At 49.2% G+C, this 21,249-nt stretch overlaps 1 protein-coding gene across 1 annotated transcript in view; it reads left to right on the plus strand.

Annotated features, from left to right (window-relative positions):
- The first annotated feature begins 3,704 nt into the window (after window positions 1-3,704).
- Window positions 3,705-21,249, plus strand: part of LRRC3B (leucine rich repeat containing 3B) — an 89,093-nt gene continuing 71,548 nt past the window's right edge. Inside the window, exon 1 of the mRNA XM_055566936.1 lies at window positions 3,705-3,799. The gene's annotated coding sequence lies outside the window, so the exon portion shown is untranslated. The remainder of the gene's footprint in view (window positions 3,800-21,249) is intronic.

Raw genomic sequence — 21,249 nt, forward strand, 5'->3', positions numbered from 1 at the left:
AGGTGGTCTGCGGGGTGTTGTGGGGGGCGGTGGGAGGGAGCTGAAGGTGGAGACGGATCGGGTTGAGGGGAGACCCAAAAGCTCGGCTCAAGTGGGCGAGGGGCCGGCTCCCCAGCCGTCTTCTGGGAATCTGAGTGTGGAGGGCACCGACTGGGTGTGTAAATACGGCTGGGGGAGGGGGCGGGTACCCGGGGAAGCGTCTGGGGGCCGACCCCAGCCGCCGAATGCTGGGCCCGGGGTGGGGGGCGTGGGAAGGCCGGCTTCTGGATGCCTGGACTGGGGCGATCTCCGTCTCCGGGTGGAACAGACCGTGTCGGTTGGCGTCTTGGGCGGTGACTGAGTGGTCGGGGGACGCTTTCCCAGCTCCAGGAGGACCCCGCGTCCCCTCTCACCCAGCACCCGCGGCTGCACCTTTCCCTTCCGCAGCCTGGCGGGCCGGCCCACGCCCACCCTCCAGCCCGGCGCCCGGGAGTTCGGGGTGTTTCCGCAGCCGCGGGGTGGGAAGGGGATTCCGGGATTCCGGGGGGAGGCTTGTGTGCTGCTTGGGGAGTGTCCCCGGAGCCTGGGCTTGGAGACCCGGATCCCAGTCTGTGGGAGGACAGCGCAGGGGCCGCGGCTGCAGCGCCAGCCCCCTCCCCCGTCTCCCGCACCACCCCCCTAGGCGGAGCGAGCGACCCGGGGAGCCCCGAGACCCCCGGGCAGCTCCGGAGCGCTGCTCCCGGAGGGGATGCGGCGAAAGGCGGGGCGCGGGGCGAGGGGGTGCGGGCCTCAGGAGAGGGGAGGCCTGGCTCCCAGACCCGGGGCCCCGGGCAGAGGGAACTCGGTCCACCTCTCTGCCCCCAGGTAGACCCTCTGGGCTGTTTCAGACGTCTTGGCAGATGCGGGAAGGAGAGCCCCTCTCCTCCTTGGCACCCCAGCAATCTGGTGGGGAAGGCCATTGGGAGGGGGGGGTCCCTAGAGTGCTGTGAAGAAGAAAGGGGAGCCCCCCTCACCCCGCGGCCCCGCGGAGGCCGGCGGGGAACTCGCTAGGCTGTCAAAGGCCTGGCAGCTCCTGGTTTAACCCTTCCTCTCTGAGGAGTGCACGCCCCTCTCAAAGTGGCGCTTTTGGCTGAGACTCCGGTCCGGGTCGCTTCCTCCTGGCTGCAGAGAAGAGGGGTTTGAACGTTGCCTGGGTCTAGAGAGCCCGAAACCCTCGGGTCGTCCCTGCGCAGCTCTCCCACGTGCAGGCTCGGAGGGGGACCCCCGTCTCGTCCCTGCGGTTCCCCTGCAGACATCTCTGGATCCGAGCTGGGAGAAAGCAGAGCTCCGCGCAGACCCCTCTTTTGGGCCCCAGGCTTTGCAGACCCTTCTGGAAGAGACATCGACAGGCCCGGACTCAGGGAGGAGTCCTGAGTTGGGTCATTCCCCTCCATCCAGATTCCCCTGCGGCCGCGCGCTCCCTGCCTCCCGAAGGCAAGCTCCAGAGCCCCAGGCAGCTGTCGTGGGGCGGCGGGGGGGGGGTGCCCTGGGACGAGGCTGGGGTGCAGCTTCTGAGCGCCAAGGCCACACCCCACAGGCCCGCTTTGGTCTCTTCAGAATTCCCCAGCTCTCCAGGTAGGATCCTAGAATTAAGTCCCTCGCTCAAGCTCACCATTGAGCTTTTGACTCCCAGGGCCTGCTTCTCTCTGGATGCTTATGGCCTGGTTTGTGTTCTGCTCACTTGCTTTGCTTGTAGAAAGAGATGGAACGTGTCCCTGGGCAACTCTTTTGAAATTGTTCCTTTGGTTGCTGTGGGTCTTGTGGCGGGCAGGCTTTTTCTAGGTGCAGGAGAGTGGGGCTACCCTCCCTAGGTGCCGGGTCCGTGGAGCCCTCAGACTTCAGTAGTTGCGGCGCCGGAAGCAGTTGTTCCCTGGCGTGTGGAATGCTCCCAGACCAGGGGGAGGACCTGTGTCCCCCATGTTGGCAGCCAGATTCTCAACCCCTGGACCGCCAGGAAAGTCCCCTTGGCAACTGCTGACGGAGGACTTAAAATTCGCACCAAGGTGCTTGTGCAGGTTGCTGGGGAGCTCTTCTGAGGGGCTAGGTAGCAGGGACAGTGGTCCACACCGGCCTTTACCCTGTGCCAGGCTCTGATGGTTTCCTGGGCACAACCCTGCTCACAACCCTGCAGGAGAGTTATTTTGAAAACTAAGCGGTGGAGAAGGTAGTCGGTTTGCTCTTTGTCACCCAGCCAGTAAGTGGCGGGATGGGTTAGTCTTGGGTGGAGGACGGTTGGTGTGTCCCTGCTTTGAACCCCACTTGCTCCCAAAGACCCTTTGGCCACAGGACGTGGGTGAGTCCCTAGTTTTCTACTGCAGCCCAGGGCTGTGTTGGCCGCTCCATGCTGGCCTGTGAGGCTCCTGGGGATGTGACACCGATCGGTCCCTTGGGGCGCACCTCGGCAGGGTGGGATCCTGGCACTGGAAGCAGATTTAGGGAATTGGCCACCGGCACTGGACTTCTTTTCTGATTCTTTCGGAGAGTGTGCGTGGTAAGTCGCTCAGTCGTGTCTGCCTCTTTGCGACCCCATGGACTGTAGCCTGCCGGGCTCCTCTGCCCATGGCATTCTCCAGGCAAGAATACTGGAGTGGGTGGCCATGCCCTCCTCCATGGATCTTCCAGACCCAGGGATCGAACCCATGTCTCTTATGTCTCCTGCATTGACAGGCAGGTTCTTTACCACAGCACCACCTGGGAAGCCCCTTTGTAAAAGTGAGGAGATATGGAAGGGGGGATATGAGTGTGAGCAGGGTCTGCTCTAGAGACAGAAATTGTAGGCACTGGATTCTGCAAGAGTCTATTTCTCATGACTGAATCACAGAATACCAGAGCGAGGGCCTTCTCAGGTCTGCCCCTCCCAGCCCAGAGGTGGAAGGATGTTCCCTGATGAAGGTCATTTTTGTGTGTTTCTAGCGCCGCTAGTACTGGAACCACTGTCTTCTGACCCTTGGTTGAAATAGCCCATGTTGATGCATGCATGCATTGGGTTCACTGCGGTTGTTTCTCAGCATCTTAAAATTAACTTGTGAAAAATTGATTAGGGAAAAACTTTATTAAAAAAGTAGAGCTCTTTGCTAATTTGGCATCAATGCGTCCATCTGCACAACCAGAAAAAAGCTGCTCATGTAGAGTGGTTAAACCACTGCAAGTGTATGTCTTTCGCCAAAAATTGCAGTAGACCATTTCTAAGTCTTCTGGTAAAAGACTAACTGCGCAGCCTTTTCAATAATTCTAAAGAAAATTAAAGGCATTCTCAGCCATTTTAGCCAGGTCCTTCTGTCCAGTGGAGTGGATCTGTCTTCCCCCACCCGCAGATATTCGTGAAAATAAGAGAAAATGTCGGACTTCAGAGGGAAAGATCCTTTTGCATTCTATGATACGATTTGGTATTATTTCTCCTGGATTTCTGATCATTGGTTTCTGATTTCTGATCCTAAACTTTAGGCTGCTGTCAACTTGAGGCAAAAACCACATCTTTCTGGCGGACATACTTGGGGCTCAGAAATAGACATACTTGGGGCTCAGAAAAGGGAAATTATTCTTTGCCACGTCTCACTCACTGAGCCCCTTTAACAAAGGGGACTTTCTCTAGCAGTTTGGGCATTCCTTATGCCCCTCAGTGTTCTTGCAGGACAGAATTCTGATTCCTAAGAACATCCCCTGTCTTCTCCCCTGCAGCTCCAGTATCAAGATGCTCTTCCCCTGGAGCTGAATCAACAAAAAGTAAACAGAGAGGAAATTGGGAAAGCCTGTTTCTCAGACTCACACTGAGGCGGGGGAGGTAAGAGTTGCAGGCAGATGGTGGAGATTTGGTGCCTTTTATGTCCCCTGGAACAAGCTTTTCACCCCTGTTACTGTGACAGGCCAGGATGGAGGCCCTTAGGCAGCAAGGACACCCACGTGGGGTGAGGCAGGGGTGGGGGAGGTAGAAAGAGGCTTGGGTGACAGAGGGCTTTGGTGGGCCCTGCCCGATGCTGTCCTTCCTGCCTCCCCTTCTGCCCACCTCCTCAGTCTGCCCTTAGGGCAGGGCTGACTGATCTGAATCCCAGAGTCCTCGGTTATCTCAAGGGAAGCATTCACTTTCTAGAGAGTTCATTAGAAACGCATATTGTTTTTACTATAAGGAGGGAAAAGTATGTCCCGATGCCCCAGTCTGCAGGGAGTGCCCTGAACCTCAAATCATCCCAGAAGGGTGATCTTCTGAAGGAGGGGCTGCTGCTTTAGCTGGATTCCCTCAGTGTTGGAGCAGTGGCTTTGAAATCAGGTGCGACAGCCTCCCAGAGAAGGGGTCTCTCTCAGGAACCACAGGAGGAAGACACTGCTCGCCCCTAGGCGGACATCCTGGTTTCCAGTTCCTAGCTTTTCAGGCGTGCCAGGGGAGTTCCTTGTCTCCTTGTCCCGTGTATGTGGTCCGTATCCCCTCTGCTGACTCACACACTCACTGCCCGAGGCCCACACAGCGCTTCTACAGGGACAATTCATTGGGGGTATATTTATCTTAAACCATATAAACACAAGTTTTTTGACAGAATAACTATTATTATTGAGCAACATGCTCTGGGAAGAGGTTATGAAACACATGAAACCTTTTTATTTGGAACACAATGAATAACTATTGTTATACAATACATAGTAAGAATTAAAATTCTCAGTTTTGGTGAGATAGTTAAAAATAAGAGAATCAAGAACCACAGCATCTGAATTTGACCTGTTTTTATTAACAAGAGAATCCGAATAATAAGGATCTGTGGAATTTGAAGGTGATGACAGGGGGAAAATAAGGAAAAGAAAACATAGCCAAGTAGAACCTGAGAAGCTATTTCTTCATTGGCTTTATTTTAAATAAAAATATAATATCTTAATCTAGATTTAAATAATCCACAGGATTTATCTTCAGGTTGTAGCTATGACGAGCTTTATTCTACAAGTGGTTGGGAACCATAATGGCAGCTCTTAGATCTGACATACTGGTATATACCCATCTGTGCTTTGTAAAAACTCGGTGAATTAATGCATCACAACATGACATGAAATGGCCATTTGAGGTAAGAATGAAGTCTGCAACCTTCTCAAGACCTGACAAGTTTGGACCATATTTTCCCAAAGTGAGTAAGTTAAGGGTAAGGAGTGTATAATATTTAAATTTTTTTTAAAAAAATATTAATTAAGTATTGAAAAGGGTTTTCCAGGTGTTGCCAGTGGTAAAGAACCCACCTGACAATGCAGGAGACTTAAGAGATGCAGGTTCGATCCCTGGGTTGGGAAGATCCCCTGGAGGAGGGCATGGCAACCCACTCAGTGTTCTTGCTTGGAGACTCCCATGGACAGAAGAGCCTGGTGGGCTACAGTCCATAGGGTTGCACAGAGTTGGACATGACTGAAGTGACTTAGCATGCATGCATGCATGTACAGAAAAAGAACCACTCTGATAAAGACTTTTTTCTTTTGGAGGATAAATTAACAGCTATTATAAAATTTATGGTTTCAATTTCTCCTAAACTCTGAGCTGCTTTTTATGTTAATACTTGTCCAGGGACAGGTTTTGAAAAAAGGATTTGAGACAGTGTTTGAAAAAGGATTTGTGCCTTTGAGTAGAAGTAAAATGGAGACAAATATAAAAAATAAAAATATATAATATTGTGAATCACTCTTAAGCATGGAGTGACAAAATTTAGATCGATTCCTTCTTTCTTTCTTTTTTCCTGCCTTCTTTTCCTCTTCTTCTTTTCTTTAGATCATTGATAGACTTCTCAATCTGCATATAAGTCAGTCCCTTGCTGGGGGAGATGGCTGTTTCAGGACACAAATTTCCCCTGGTGGGAGGAGGGAGAAGGCACAGGGCCCTTGCATATTTGTCCAGAGCTAAAGCACAAAGGTCCTTAAGTCACACTGACTTCTCGAGTCTGCCTTCGGTCCTGATCGAGAAAAGCAGTGCTTGTATAGGCCTGCATACAGAGGGCTCACCCGGGTAGCAGTGACTAAGCAGGATCCTTTCTGTGGCTACACTGGGAATTTATGCTCTGCGAGGAATCCTGGCCCCAGCTTGCTGACCTTCCCTAGACATCTGGTCATGAGGGATTATCAAGCAGGAATGCTTGCCATCCTTTCTACAGAGTACATTTAAGCTTGGGTTGTCAGAGTAATAGCATCTCCTGCCGTGGACTGTTTCGGAGTCATTTATTTGGGTGGGCAGTCTGTTTTTTAGTTGCTTCTCAAAAGCACTTCCTATCAACAGAATGAATACCCTGCCCCAGTGAAAGATAGTATGACACCCTTGGTGCACAAAGCACCTGCTACGAAACCTATGGAAAAGGGAAGGCTGAGAGCCCGCCAGGTCAGGAGGCCCAGGAGAGAGGTCCGGGAGAAGCAGTGGAGGCAGGGGTAGGAGAAAACGGGTGGGGGTGGGGCAAGCGTCAGCGGAAATGGACCACCCAAACGAAGAGGGCCCAGTGATCAGCAGCAGAAGATGAACAGATACTTGGTTTAAGCCAAACCCAACAGATAAAGAAAGGCATAAAAGTAAGAGAAGATGAAGAAAGCTAATGGGAATGCTCAAGGCCTGCAGAAGAGCTGTGCAAGCTGTCAGGGTGCACCTGCGTAATTCCTCAAGGTCTGGATCAACTCAGTGGCAGGCTGAGACATCACCCAGAGGGCAGGATTTCTTTCCCACATCCTCTGTCCTTGGCGAAGGTGGCTTCTGCAACACCAGGCCAAAGCCTCTTAATCTTATCTATGCCATGGTGCCCCTTGGTGGTCTGACAAGTTTAGGGACCCTGGAACGATGCGTTTCAATGTACACATTGCAATGCGTAAGATTATAACACAAATCTTATTGAGACCATTTTACATTCTACATAAACCACTGTGAACTACCCGAGTCAGTGTAACCAGATCGGACATAGACCAATAATTGGGTGAGCGTGATGCTGCAGGCGTGGGTAACTGCAGGCCTGAACCATGATAGGAAAACATCCCATTTGTATGTTTGGGTGACAGCGTCGCTGGTACCTGTACTCCGTCTAAAGTTTGTGGCCTGCATTTATAATAGAATGAAATGCTACATTGTAGCTCGTTGTTGGGAAGCACATTCATGACTGTTGTCATATTCAAGTTCATGGATTCTTGGAATTCTGTTGATAGACGCCTTGGAGAGGTCTGTGGCTAGAGTGACCACAGACGATCAGGTACTTTCGAGAATGAAAGGGAGCCTAGTTGTTGCTGTACAAAGTGGGTGTGAATTGGGATGGGCCTGGGCAAATGGTAACAGAAGGTCCCTCCTCTGCTATCCACCACTTCCCTGGTGGCTCAGATGGTAAAGCGTCTGCCTGCAATGTGGGGGACCCGGGTTTGATCCCTGGGTCGGGAAGATCCCCTGGAGAAGGAAATGGCAACCTACTCCAGTATTCTTGCCTGGAAAATCACATGGACAGAGGAGCCTGGTGGGCTACAGTCCGTGGGGCCGCAAAGAGTTGGACACAACTGAGCGGCTTCACTTTCTTTTCTTTCTTTCAGCTGCCATCACCTCCCCGGGGTCTCTCTCCCCAGATCAGTTTTCCCTTCTCTGGCCCAAGGGATTGTCATTATCTGCCCTGTTCCCAGGGGTCATGGTGGTGGCTACTGATGGGCTTTGGAAAGTGGAGAACAACTCTAGCTGAAAGAAGCCACGAGGCAGGTCGCAGCCAGGCTGGAGGAAGCCTTTGTAAGGACTGGACAATGGGCTTCCTTGGAATAGCTGCAGCCTCTGGGTCCTGGCTGGGTGAACGCTGGCCTGCATTTCAGTTCCCGATTGCTGCCTTGGCCAGATGTCCTGAAGCCTTGGCCAATTTCACCTGAAGCGAGGCTGAATTATTAGACTACGGTGCAATTCAGCAGAAAGTTTCACCTTCTCCAACAATCTTTTCTTTTTTTCCCCAAAGCAGAGCTGGCACAATGGCTTTGCAAGGTTCACTTCCTGTCCCTGCCCATCCTACTTACCAGGAAATGGCCTCAGTGCAGGCAGGTGGAGGGAGGCCCCGTGGGAAGAGCCCAGGACCTGGAGAGTCCTTAGACTGGATCATAAGACCTCGAGTGAGGTAGGTGGACCGAGGTCACAGCGTGTTCCCTGAGCAGATGGCTCGTGTTGTCCTGTGCTGGGGGAAGTGGCAGCAGGTCCCTGCTTCTGGAGATTGCCTTGTGTCTATCTGTTCCAGCTGGTGAAGTGGAACCAGCTTGGTAGGAAAGAAAGACTCTTCTAAGAAAGCCTTTGATTCTGCAGGGGGTACACAGCATCTCAGAAACATTGCTTTATGTGCACCTAGAGTATTCAACTGGGAGCCAGGCAGCCTGGTTCTTGGTCCAGCTTTGGACCTTACCAGCTCGGGGTCTTTGGGCTGGCTAAGACGATTGCCTTCTGCTCTCCTTCCTCGGTGAGAGGGTGTTTGGAAGCCAGCTGGTTTCTAAAGCCCCTTTCAGCACTGTGGTCTGCGGTGGCATTGTTTCGTTTATACTCCCCAGACCAGGCTCTCTCTATAAGATGGTTCAGGCTCACTGCTTTGCGCTGCCTTCCTTAGATAGCACAGATCCAGCAGTGATAGCTAGAGACTCCCCACCACCCCGAGGGGCTGCGACTCGAGTGAGGGGATGGAGGAGAAGAAGCCGGCAGGCACAGGCATGGTGTCGGGAAGGAGCGGGACGGTTGATAGCTTTTCTAGCAAGAGTCATCGCTCAGGAGAGACAGAGGAGGAGCTCCTGAAGTGTGGACGGTGTGCTCATCTGCGTCTAACCCTTCATAACCGTGGAGTCATGTCCCTCCCTGCTGAAAATGGCTCAGGCGCTCCTGGTTGCCTCTAGAAGAAGTGGATCCTTATGATGCTTTAGTGGGTCCTTCCTCACCTGCCTGTGTCTTCAGTGGGCATTTTCCACTTCTGTACCCTGAGGCATTCAAGCTGGAGTGCTCGTACTATTTAGTACCAGCTAGTAAGTGTGTTAGGCTTCACACCTCTTCTCTCAAGCTCTGCACTGGGTGGGTCATACGGCAGCTTGCCGTCAGCTGTGGTCAGCCATCTACACCTCAGAAATTGACTGACGTTCTAAAGCAGGGCAGTCTGCCCGGAGAGTCTACTGTTAAAAATGACTAGCTCACACCACAGCCCCTGCCCCCACCCGAAGACTTCAGTTCCTGCCACGAAAACGCCTCCATCTGCTGTTACCAACTCCTGACAGCTCATCTGTCTTTCCTTCTCTCTTGCTTTCCCTTCTTCTTTCCCTCCCTTCCTTCTGTCTAAGGGTCCATCCAATCCACCTTCTCATCCAGACGTCGCCAGACTCCATTCTTTTGCCTCTTCTGCCGCTTAATGGTTGGGTCAGAGAATCTGGGAGGCTGTCCTAACTTTTAACACACCTCAGTTTTCTCTACATCAAATGGGTATAACTGGTCGTCGTGGGGCTAAAGTGAGTTAGGATGTATAAGGCACTTTGAATAGTCTCTGATGCATGGTAAGTCTTTCATTTTAGTATTGATCACCACATTGGGGATTGCTTACTCTGTACCCAGAACTGAATAGTGCATGTATGGTCCAATAAAACAAGCACAAGAAAATGTCGAAGAGACTTAAACAAAGCCTGGTTAGCTCTTCCAGGCATATCAGAATGGACTTTACGGAGCCAGGGTCATTTGAAGCGAATCCAAAAAAGACATGATAAAAGCCCGTGTAACTGGCAAGACAGGTGGCGGCCTCTCAGGAGAAGGAGGGTCCCGTGACCAGAGGCGCCGAAGAGAAGAGCAGCACAGTGTGTGAGGCTTTGTGTGGCTGAGCATGAGCCAGTGGGAGGAGTGGGGCTTTGGTCACATCTGGGTTATGGGCGGAGTGCCCCGCAGCCTCCTCTTAGCCCTGCCGTCCTCTTGCCCGCAGCAGCACAGGTCTAAGCTTTGGATTTTCCCCAAAAAGTCAGACATCTTGATTCACTAATTCAATTAAAAAAAATAAGCAAAATAAGCAAAGCAAAGCATATCCAGAGGCTGTATCCAATCTCCTGTAAGAGATGGGGACTCCAGATCCCCAAACTGTGTCCCCTAAGGTTGCAGTCGAACACGGGACCCCATTTTGAATGTGGTTCGGACAGTCGCATCCCTGGTGGCTCAGCTGGTAAAGACTCTGCCGTCAGCGTAGGAGACCCAGGTTCAATTCCTGGGTCAGGATGATCCCCTGGAAAGGGAATGGCGCTTCACTCCAGTATTCATGCCTGAAAACTTCCATGACAGAGGAGCCTGGAGGGCTCCAATCCATGGGGTCACAAGGAGTCTGACACAACTGAGTGGCTAACACGGACAGTCTTCTGTGGCCACAGGCGAGAGACCCTCAAGGTCTCGGAGCTCTGCCACGTGGCTCTGCTGTTTCTTGTCCTACCGGCCTTGGGGTGAGGAACCTTTTGGACTACAGAGATAAAAGCCCTTGCAAAGTGCCAGACACGGGTTAGAATTGGGCCCTGCATGCTGTGGGCAGAGCCCCGCCCTCAGTGCCCCCCAAGCCTGATCCCATCTCATTCATCCAGAGCTTCCTGGGTATCCTCACCTGCCTTTTTAATTTTAATGATCGATGGGGGAAGAGAAATGTAGGGGTGTGTTTTCTCCTTCATTCTGTTAAAAACTTCGCGAGGAGCTTGACATGCCATTTGGAAAGGCTGGATGTCACAGATCCAGCTGAGAGCTATTCATTGCTTCTGCTTGGATTCAAGACTGTGGGGAAGAGAGGGCACGCAGCCTCCACGCCCTGTGTGGTGACTGTTCCTTCGAGGTGCAGTCAGCCCTGTGAGGTGTTAGTTGGGGTCATGTCAGGATCTGCACTTACGTTTGTGCAGTTTCCTCTCTTTGGAGTCCTTTCCATTCCAGGTTGGCTTTGACCATGCAGGCTTTTACGGAAATGATCATACCTTAAGAAGAGAGTAGAATTATTTCTAGCTGAGGGAGCTTGGTGGATGTTGGCTTCTGTACAGTAGAGAGGTGGACAGGCCCCCAGCCTACTTCATCAAGCCTGGTGAAAAGCACTCTCTCACTGCAGCTTTGTGAAAACTGGCTTTCCTGGTGGTCCCAGATGGTAAAGAATCTGCCTGCAATGCAGAAGCCCCGGGTTCTATCCCTGGGTCAGGAAGATCCCCTGGAGGAGGGCACGGCAGCCCACTCCAGTATTCTTCCCTGGAGAATTCCATGGACAGAGGAGTCTGGTGGGCTACACTCCATGGAGTTGCAAACAGTCTGACACGACTGAGCAACTAACACTTTCTTTTCAGGCTGATTATGTGCCTTGAATCCTGTTGTTACTCTGATTTTGTGTTATCTATATTCATTTCGTGGCATTTCCCAATTGAACTTGATCAGGAGACACTTCAGAGTTGCAGGCGGGCCTTGAAGTCAGGACAGCTGTCTTTGAAAATTGCATCAGGGCTAGATTCTGGCCCCACTGCAGAACACTGCCGCCTCTGCTCCAGGAGCTGACCTGAGCCTTGGTCTGCCTCAGTCTCCAAGCTCTAAGCCACCTGGGCCCTCAGGACTGAGGTGTCTGATGCTACTGTGGCCCTCACCCCCTGTCGGTGCCTTTCCTTACCAAACTCTGCAGGAGCCAAACTGCAGAGAAGCCAAGGGCTTACTCTTCTGAGGTGAATATGAAACACTTGCATGCGTGCGTGCATGCCAAGTCGCTTCAGTGTGTCTGACTCTTTGCAATCCCATGGACTGTAACCTGCCAGGCTCCTCTGTCCATGGGATTTTCCAGGTAGGAATATTGGAGTGGGTTGCCATTTCTTCCTCCAGGGGATCTTCCCCACCCAGGGGTCAAACCCGCATCTCTTCCATCTCCTGCGTTGGCAAGCAGGTTCTTTACCACTAGTGCCACCTGGGAAGCCCTATGAAACACTTCAGTTCACTTCAGTTGCTCAGTCGTGTCCAACTCTTTGCGACCCCATGAATCGAAGCACGCCAGGCCTCCCTGTCCATCACCAACTCCCGGAGTTCACTCAGACTCACGTCCATCGAGTTAGTGATGCCATCCAGCCATCTCATCCTCTGTTGTCCCCTTCTCCTCCTGCCCCCAATCCCTCCCAGCATCAGAGTCTTTTCCAATGAGTCAACTCTTTGCATGAGGTGGCCAAAGTACTGGAGTTTCAGCTTTAGCATCATTCCTTCCAAAGAAATCCCAGGGCTGATCTCCTTCAGAATGGACTGGTTGAATCTCCTTGCAGTCCAAGGCACTCTCAAGAGTCTTCTCCAACACCACAGTTCAAAAGCATCAATTCTTCGGTGCTCAGCCTTCTTCACAGTCCAACTCTCACATCCATACATGACCATAGGAAAAACCATAGCCTTGACTAGACGGACCTATGTTGGCAATGAAACACTTAGGTCTATAGAAATTAACATTATGGGTCAAATAGCATATTTACTGTGAAGGAGGTGTTGGAGCCGCAACCCCTTATGTGATGTTGTTTGGAGATGAGACCTCTGGGCGGTGATTATGGTTGCGAGAGGTCAGGAGGATGGGGCCAGACAGTGAGAGTTCCCTTCCTCTCTTTCCACGGACATACACCCAGGAAGGGCCATGTGAGCATACAGGAAGAACAGGGTCTTCTGTGACCCAAGGAGAGGGCCCTCACCAGACACTGCCCATGCTGGCACCTGATCTTGGACTTCCAGTCGCTAAAACTGGGAGAAACAAAATTCCCGTTGCACCCAGTCTATCGTATTCTGTTATGGCAGCCTGAGATGACTAATACAGGAGGTTGCTGTAGATTAGCCTGGTATCTAGCCACCTTGTGAAACATCTCTTGGAAAAGATGTGCCTTTTTCATGGCATGATATCTCATGCTTACTGCCAGCTTGGCCCTTAGTAGGCACTCAGTAACTTCTTGTCAAATGCAAGAATGAATGAACACTAATGAATGGAGTGGGAAACGTTCAGTTGATAAATGAACATTTGGAAAACAGTTCATTTGAGTGTTGGAAATTTCCTGCAATCGTGGTTTTGGAGATGAAGGAAAAATAATTCTTGTAGAGAAGAAGCTGTGAGTAGTCTGAGTTTTTTCCTCGTTCACCCCATATAAGGTCTCCTGGACCGATTCTCCATAAGAAAATGCTTGAGTTAAGCTGTTGACCTACCAAAGCATCATTACCTTTAGGTTAGTCAAGTAACAAAGAAAAATCATTTCTTTATAAGAAAATCTTAGGACCTCAAAATTGGAAAGGACTTCCAAGGTCCTTTTTTACTTTAAATACCCAGTGGGCAGGTTGTCACAGAAGGATGTGATTTTTTTTCTGAGAACACGGTGGCTCTTGAGGTCTTTCTTGTTCCTCCGAGAGATTCCCTCAGACGCTAGGAGGACTTTGCTCCACGGCTTTTGCCATTTGAGCGTGGAGATGCTATTTCCTCAAGAAGCTCTTCATCTTTATTCATACCTGGGTGCAGATGAGTTCACAGTGTGTGGGTGTGGGGTTTGAAGAGTCTGACGTGCTTAGGTAACAGTTGGCGTGTCAGCTGTATAATGAAGAGTATGTATTGACAATGTTAAATTGTGGGCTGAATCTCGTTTTTGGTGCTTAAAAAAAAAAGAATAAAATTTCTAAAAGCAACAATGTTGTTTTTAGCCAGGGGTGTTTCTAAACGTTGGGACAACAGAGCCGAGAAGTGTGGGCTTCCAGCAGGCATCGCTTCCTTCCGCCCAGCCTGGTTTTACTGTGGAAGCCCCACTCCACTTTCTTTTTAATTGGAAGGTGCTGTACGGCTTCTAAATATACATTCATGTTGTACTCAACCGATGAAGGGAAGTAGCTTCAGAAATAACAGGTAAAATTTTAATGCGCTTTTCATATTGAGGGTGGAAGAGCCAGCTGGTTTCTAAGAACAATTAATGGCGTTTTACTGAATTACTAGGAAGTTACTGTTTGCTCCGCAGGCTCCAAAATCTCTCAGTCATCGTCAGCTTCCAGGGCTTTCTCAGGTGAAGCTGTGCACCATGGCTTCTGTAAACAGCCACGTGCCTTTCTCTACCTTTGCTGTGTGCTGGCAAGAATAGAGACTGAAACACAGAGGGACTTTCTGCTACTCATTTGTGGGCCGAGAAGGCAGTGTGAGGGTGATCCTGATGGGCGCTGGGTAACCCTGTGGATTCTACCAGAAGCAGGTGCCCTGAGTTAAAAACACGTGGGTATTTGGAGTCCTGTAAGGCTTGGGTGAACTCTGGGAGATGGTGATGGACAGGGAGGCCTGGCGTGCTGCGATTCATGGGGTCGCAAAGAGTCGGACATGACTGAGCGACTGAACTGAACTGAAGGCTTGGGTAAGGGGGTTTTAACTTTTTTCCTGGTATGTATTCTTTTGGCAGTCTAGTGAAATCTATGTACACTTACTATTTTTTTTTTTTACATTTTATTTTGTTTAAATAAAATTTAAAATATTAATGTTAAAATTAATACTTTTATTTGTTTAAATAAAATATAAAAAAAGTCAAAACGTAAAAGGTATGTAGAATTACTAAGAACAAAAAAAATACAGAAACACACTGATTTTCCCAGAACTTACAACCTTATGCATGGTCTATATCACTGCCCAATCTGTCACCATATTTTAAAAATGACTTTAAATAACACGCTTTAGTTAGCTTAACCATCAGATGTGTTTGAATGTGCCTGGTAAAGACTTGTAGCTGACTCACCTATCATGTTTCAAAAAACAATGCTAACTTACAAGGAGTTACAAATTCTCATTTTTGCAAAACTCTAACAAATAATTTAAATAGCTGATTTCTTCCCATGTATCCATGAATGACAAGCAAGTGTAGACAGGTAAGACCATAAAGCATGTTCCGTGTCTGGATCGCCAGGTGGAGAAAGCACCTCATCCACAGTGACCAGATTAGAGATTGACCAAGAGTTGCCTCTGTGTTATGAGGTGCTGCTATGCATGTGTGCGTGCTGAGTTGCTTCAGTCGTGTCCGACTCTTTGTAGCCCTGTGGAGTGTTGCTCGCCGGGCTCCTCTGTCCATGGCATTCTCCAGGCGAGATAACTGGAATGTGTCATCCTGCTCTTCTCCAGGGGATCTTTCCGACCCAGGGATCTAACCCGCATCTCATAAGTCTCCTGTACTGGCAAGTGGGTTCTTTACCACTAGCGCACCTGGGAAGCCCATGAGGTGCTATAGTCAGGAAGAATTAACTACCATAAAGTTATGATGTGCATAAATCATATTTCAGGATTTCTGAAATAACTGTGTTGTTATGAGAAAAAAAAAAAGCTGTGATTTTTATTGCTGATATCATAGGTCCTGATAATAGTAACGTAGTTTATTGCTTGCCTTGAAATTTGAAGTGAGGTGAAGTGAAAGTCACTCAGTCGTGTCCGACTTTTTGTGACCCATGGACTGTACACTCTGTGGAATTCTCCAGGCCAGAACACTGGAGTGGGTAGCTGTTCCCTTCTCCAGCGGATCTTCCCAACCTAGGGATCGAACCCAGGTCTCCCACACTGCAGGCAGATTCTTTACCAGGTGAGCTATTAGGGAAGCCCTGAAATTTGAAGGACATGCTAAATTTCAGCTGGAAATCAGTGGAGGAAAAAAAAAAATCAGAAAAGACCCTCCACCATTGTGGATCCCTTTTATTCTAGCCACGGCTGTAATATTGAGGAGTGGTGGATGGACCCTGAGTGAGAACCCTCTGCTCAAGGTGTGAGTAAACACCTGGTAACAAACAAAGCAGTTTTCAGGGGGATGAGACCTGTTAGAAGGAATTTTTAAAAGAATGTCATTTTCTGTTTGGTAGTTTATTTAGCAAACATGCCAGAATTTAACCTAAGGAGCGGTTGGCTTTGTAACTGGTCCCTTTGGAGAGAGATGCCATTGATTTTATTTAAAATACTGTTGGGTCTTCTTTGAGATCCAGTAGTATAATATTTTGAATATTCTTATCAGTGCTGGTTCTTGAACTATTTGGGCTGGTTTGAAATAAGCCAAAGGCGTTTGAAAGGACTGCTGCTGGAGGTAGAGGGTGCTCACGGTGTGTAGACACCAGACTGGGAGTTGAAAATCCCAAGGCTTCTTTTCAGAAGGGACTTGTCAGCTACCCTGGAGGCTGCTCCATCATGGGTGGAGGTGGGGTAGAGGCGAGATCCAGAAAAGATTGAGTTTCCAAAATGGTAGCATCTTTGGATTCAGTCTGTGGTCCTCTGGAATGACAACTTTATACATGCATTTCTGTCTATAGAGTAACGTTCCAAGATGGTTTAAAAATATTCAGTGACAACATTCGGGGTCACGGTTTACACAATCTTGACTGCACTGAACTGTCCAATATGAAATAATGCTAGCTACTTACTTAATTTCAGCTTCCCAGTAGCTACACTCCACATCTAAAAAGAAAACGATGAAATTAGTTTTAATAATTTATTTTACTTAAACCCAATATCTCCAAAATTATCATTTAAACATAAAACCAAATTAAAACGTATTAAATGTTTTTCACACCGAGTCTTTGAAATTTCATGTGTATTTTATACCCCGCAGCCCATTGCATTTTGGACACTGAATGTTCATCAGACTTATTTGACCTACATTTACATTTCATAAAATGTACTGTTGAAAATCGGATTTGTGTATCCAAGTTGTTTCAAATATACCTAAACATCTTCCAATAGCTGAATGAGTGTTAGTTTTTGCGTTTTGAATAAATCACAATTAAAATTCAGCCTTCGGCTTCTCGGTCTTGCCATTTTGAGCGCTGGAAGCTGATTACTGTATTAGATGGTGCAGGTCCAGATTATATGGAGCACCGTTGGAGAGGGGTCCCCAGACACAGAGCCCACAGGGAAAACTCGGTGGGAAAATTACAGAGAGCTTTGTCCTTCTGATTCTTTGTTCTTTCTGTGAATCCGTTCCATTTGTCTTTTTCTTAATCCAGTATTTTTCCAAAAGCTCCTGATCGTTTTTCTAGGATCTCTCTTGTAACCAAAAGAGACTACTGGTCACCTACATCTGGGGACAACCCGTACCTGTACCCTCGGCTTCCTAGGAGGAATGTTCGGGGTGGGGCAGGTGCCAGGAAGCTCACACCTCTGCCTCAGGGTCTCAAGACTGAGAGTCTAGTTCCTGACTCTCCACCCCGATGCCTATGTCTGTCAAGGTACCTCTGATTCTGATTCTGAGAAATTGGGCAGAGCCCAGGAAACTGCATTTTTATCAAGTCTTCCTCGCTCTCCCTACCTTCGCCCACCAAGTGATTCAGAACAGCTTTGTCTGAGAACTGCTGATCTTAGCATCCTTCCCACCACTGTGTTCTTTATGCTGGTGGTTCGGAGCTGTGCTCTGAGGACCCTCTTCCTCAGGAGCCCTTGTGTCTCCTTAAACTGGAGAGTTGTAGGCCCTGCTCCAAACCAGCTAAATCAGAATATTTGAAAGTGTGGCACTAGGAGTCTGCATTCTGAACAAGCTCCCCAAGTCATCGTTATGCCTACGAAAGCTTGTACAGACCCTCCTGCCTAGTAATATGGAATTCTTCAATTCCAGCTTTTCTCACTCAGCCTTTCCCCTCATGTCTGACCTTTAGAAATACATATCCCATTTTTATTCCACCTCCCCTGTCTTAAGGTTATTTCATGAATATGCGTTTGTTCCAGGCACTGAGGAAAGAAAAATACAAACCATGAGATCCTGTCTTTGACTGTAGAGAGCCTGCAGAACATGGAGTGGAGAGACAGATCTGTGGAAAACTGAGGTCACAGAGGAATGCAGGTGGAATGCTACATAAATGTGCTGGACTCCAGGGAGAAAAGAGTCATGCATATGCACCTGGGCTTTGAGTTGATGAGGATGGCTTCAAAAGGGCTTCAGGACCTGTTACCAACCAGGGCTTTTGGCCTCCTCAATCAATAAAAATTGATCAGAGGCCAGACAAGAAATTCAGGCAAGGCTTTATGGGGACCCCAGCTGCACAGAGGGGATGAAAACAAGTAACAGGGTTCGTTTGCTCACTCCCTGACGAGGGTGAGCAGTTCCTTCTACAGGGTGAGAGCAGGGGTGGATCCAAGGATCGGGCTGGAGGGGTGACTGAGGTGGTTTGACCATCCTTGGGTGGTACTGAGTGCAGGGGGCAATGCACAGTACCCTGCTTTCATTCCTGTCCCCAGCTCTTCACAAGTGGCACTTGGGTTCTTGGTCTCTGTATCTTATTGTCCATAATTTGCCCCAACTGCTCATGCAAGCAATTGTTTTTAATCCCTGATAGTTCCTTTGTATTTTGTTGCTGGAGGAGACGTTTGTCCAGGTGCGAGCACTGCAGCAAAAGGTCCCAGGTCCCGGGTCCCAGCCTGGCTCAGACTCAGAGTTAATTGAGGAAAGCTACCATTGAGGGGTTTTCCATCAGATGGAGGAGGGGGGCACCCTGATGACTTAGTATGAATTAGAAAGTGGGAAGGGGAGCTGGGCCATCACAAATGACACAGCCTAATGCATTCATCTCAGGAATCAGGCCTCATGGAGTCCTGGGAGAAGTTCAGCATGCAGATGTCCACAAGGGCACAGGAGGGAGCAGAGGAAAGCCACTGCGCAGGGCCCAGGGAGGGAGCCAGTGAGACCTCCAGAAAGCACAGTGCCTCCTGGTGATGGACCCGAAGTTGCTCTAGGTCGGCAGGGCTCAGAGGGGGAACCGGGAGGTGAGGGAAGCAAGGGCCACCGGAGCCTAGGAGAATGAACTGGAGCCCCTGCCCGTGGGAGAAGCTGGAGGAGCTGAACATGCACACTCAGAACCGTGGGCCACCTCCATGCTCAGCACGTGGGGAGCCACCGCCTGGGAACAGCCACGGGGCCATCCAGTCTGATACTGTGGCTTCACTTCTGCTGCCAGGGTTCACACGGATTTCTGCCGTGGCCAGTCTTCACTTGCACCCCCAGGCTAGGGAACTCCGGAGAACACGGGCAAATGAAGCAAAGTCAACGCAACACAAAACCACTGCAGCTGGCTTAGGACACCTGTGTGGGGGTGGCTCCATGGAGGAAGGGAGTGGGCAGTGGGTGGGATGTCCAGCCTCAGTCAATCTTTGCGACCCCATGGACTGAAGCATGCCAGGCCTCCCTGTCTATCACCAACTCCCAGAGCTTGCTCAAACTCATGTCCATTGAGTCGGTGATGCCATCCAACCATCACACCCTCTGTCGTCCCCTTCTCCTCCTGCCTTCAATCTTTCCCAGAATCAGGGTCTTGCATCAGGTGGCCAAAGTATTGGAGTTTCAGCTTCAGCATCAGTTCTTCCAATGAATATTCAGGACTGATTTCCTTTAGGATGGATTGCATCGATCTCCTTGCAGTCCAAGGGACTCTCAAGAGTCTTCTCCAACACCACAGTTCAAAAGCACCAGCTTTGTTTATAGTCCAGCTCTCACATCCATACATGACTGCTGGAAAAACCATAGCTTTGACTAGATGGACCTTTGTTGGCAAAGTAATGTCTCTGCTTTTTAATATGCTGTGTAGGTTGGTCATAACTTTTCTTCCAAGCAGCAAGTGTCTTTTCATGGCTGCAGTCACCATCTGCAGTGATTTTGGAGCCCCCCCAAAATAAAGTCTCTCACTGTTTCCATTGTTTCCCCATCTATTTGCCATGAAGCAACGGGACCAGATACCATGATCTTACTTTTCAAGGCCCTGCTAAATTCATAAGGACTTTACCTCTGGGTAGCAACGCCTCATACGTTGCAGGAATAGCATGATAAATGAATGTCTTTAAGAAAATAACTCAGGCAGTGGTTCTCAAACTTTTTGGCACCAGAAACCTTTTGGACTCTCAACTCTGATGGAGGATCTCAAAGAGGTTTTGTTTACATGGATTATGTTGTTCATATTTACTGAATACTGTAAATTAGAAATTAAAACCAAGACATTTTAGAAATGGTTACTAATGCATTAAAACTAACAACAATAAGCACATTATATATTAGCGTAAAAACAATTTTTTATGAAAAAGAATTTATTTTCCAAAACAAAAATTCAGCGAGGAGAGTGGTTTCATTTTAGGTTTCTGCACACCATGTGAATATCTGCTTCCTCCACTTGCTCCTGGTTCACTGCTGTGAGAGCCCATGGCAGAGAGCCTTGGGAAAACCCCACATTCCACGTGTGACAGATGAAGAGCAGAAAAGATGGATCATGTCTGTAGTGTCCTGTCTGTAGTATTATGGAAACAGTCTCTGTCATATCTACAGTCAGGTCATGTCTGCAGTAGTATGGAGAGTCTCATCCCCCTTCATCCCTGGGAAGGGTCCTGGGGGGCCCATGGACCACACACCCACTGGTGAGCAGGCAGTGTGACCAGGATACTCCGAAGGAGACCTTGTAACAGTGTGTAGGGAGGTGAGGGCTTGCCTCAAGGGGTATCAGTGGGGATGAGAAGAGGGGTACTGGGGAGAGAGGCTAAGGAGACAGATGCCACAGAATGAACCAGCTGATGTGGAGATGAAGGAGGGGAGAGGCCCTGAGGGTGTCCTGGATCAATGGAGATCCACTAGCCGCCAGCCAGGCCTCTAGTTCACAGGGTCATAGAAGACGGGAGAAAGGAAGTGGCAGACCCAGCCCTGTTGTCTGCAGGTCTAAGGCTGCCTTCGGTAGTCTGATCGAGGCTTCCCTGGGGCTCAGTGGTAAAGAATCCACCTACCTATGAGGAGATGTGGTTTCAACCCCTGGGGCAGGAAGGTCCCCCGGAGAAGGGAATGGCAACCCACTCCAGTATTCTTCCCTGGAAAATCTCATTGACAGAGAAGCCTGGCAGGCTACGGTCCATGGGGTCACAAGAGTCAGACATGACTTAACGAGTAAACAACAACAAATATTAATAGTATAATTATACACTAGGGGGAACTCCCCGGGTCTGTAGGTGCCTGAGAAGAACTAAAAAGCCTCTTGATGAAAGTGAAAGAGGAGAGTGAAAAAGTTGGCTTAAAGCTCAATATTCAGAAAACTAAGATCATGGCATCTGGTCCCATCACTTCATGGGAAATAGATGGGGAAACAGTGGAAACAGTGTCAGACTTTATTTTTTTGGGCTCCAAAGTCACTGCAGATGGTGACTGCAGCCATGAAATTAAAAGACACTTACTCCTTGGAAGGAAAGTTATGACCAATTTAGATAGCATATTGAAAAGCAGAGACATTACTTTGCCAACAAAGGTCTGTCTAGTCAAGGCTATGGTTTTTCCAGTGGTCATGTATGGATGTGAGAGTTG

This window comes from Bubalus kerabau, chromosome 2 (assembly GCF_029407905.1).
Source record: "Bubalus kerabau isolate K-KA32 ecotype Philippines breed swamp buffalo chromosome 2, PCC_UOA_SB_1v2, whole genome shotgun sequence".
NCBI classification, from domain to species: Eukaryota; Metazoa; Chordata; class Mammalia; order Artiodactyla; family Bovidae; genus Bubalus; species Bubalus kerabau.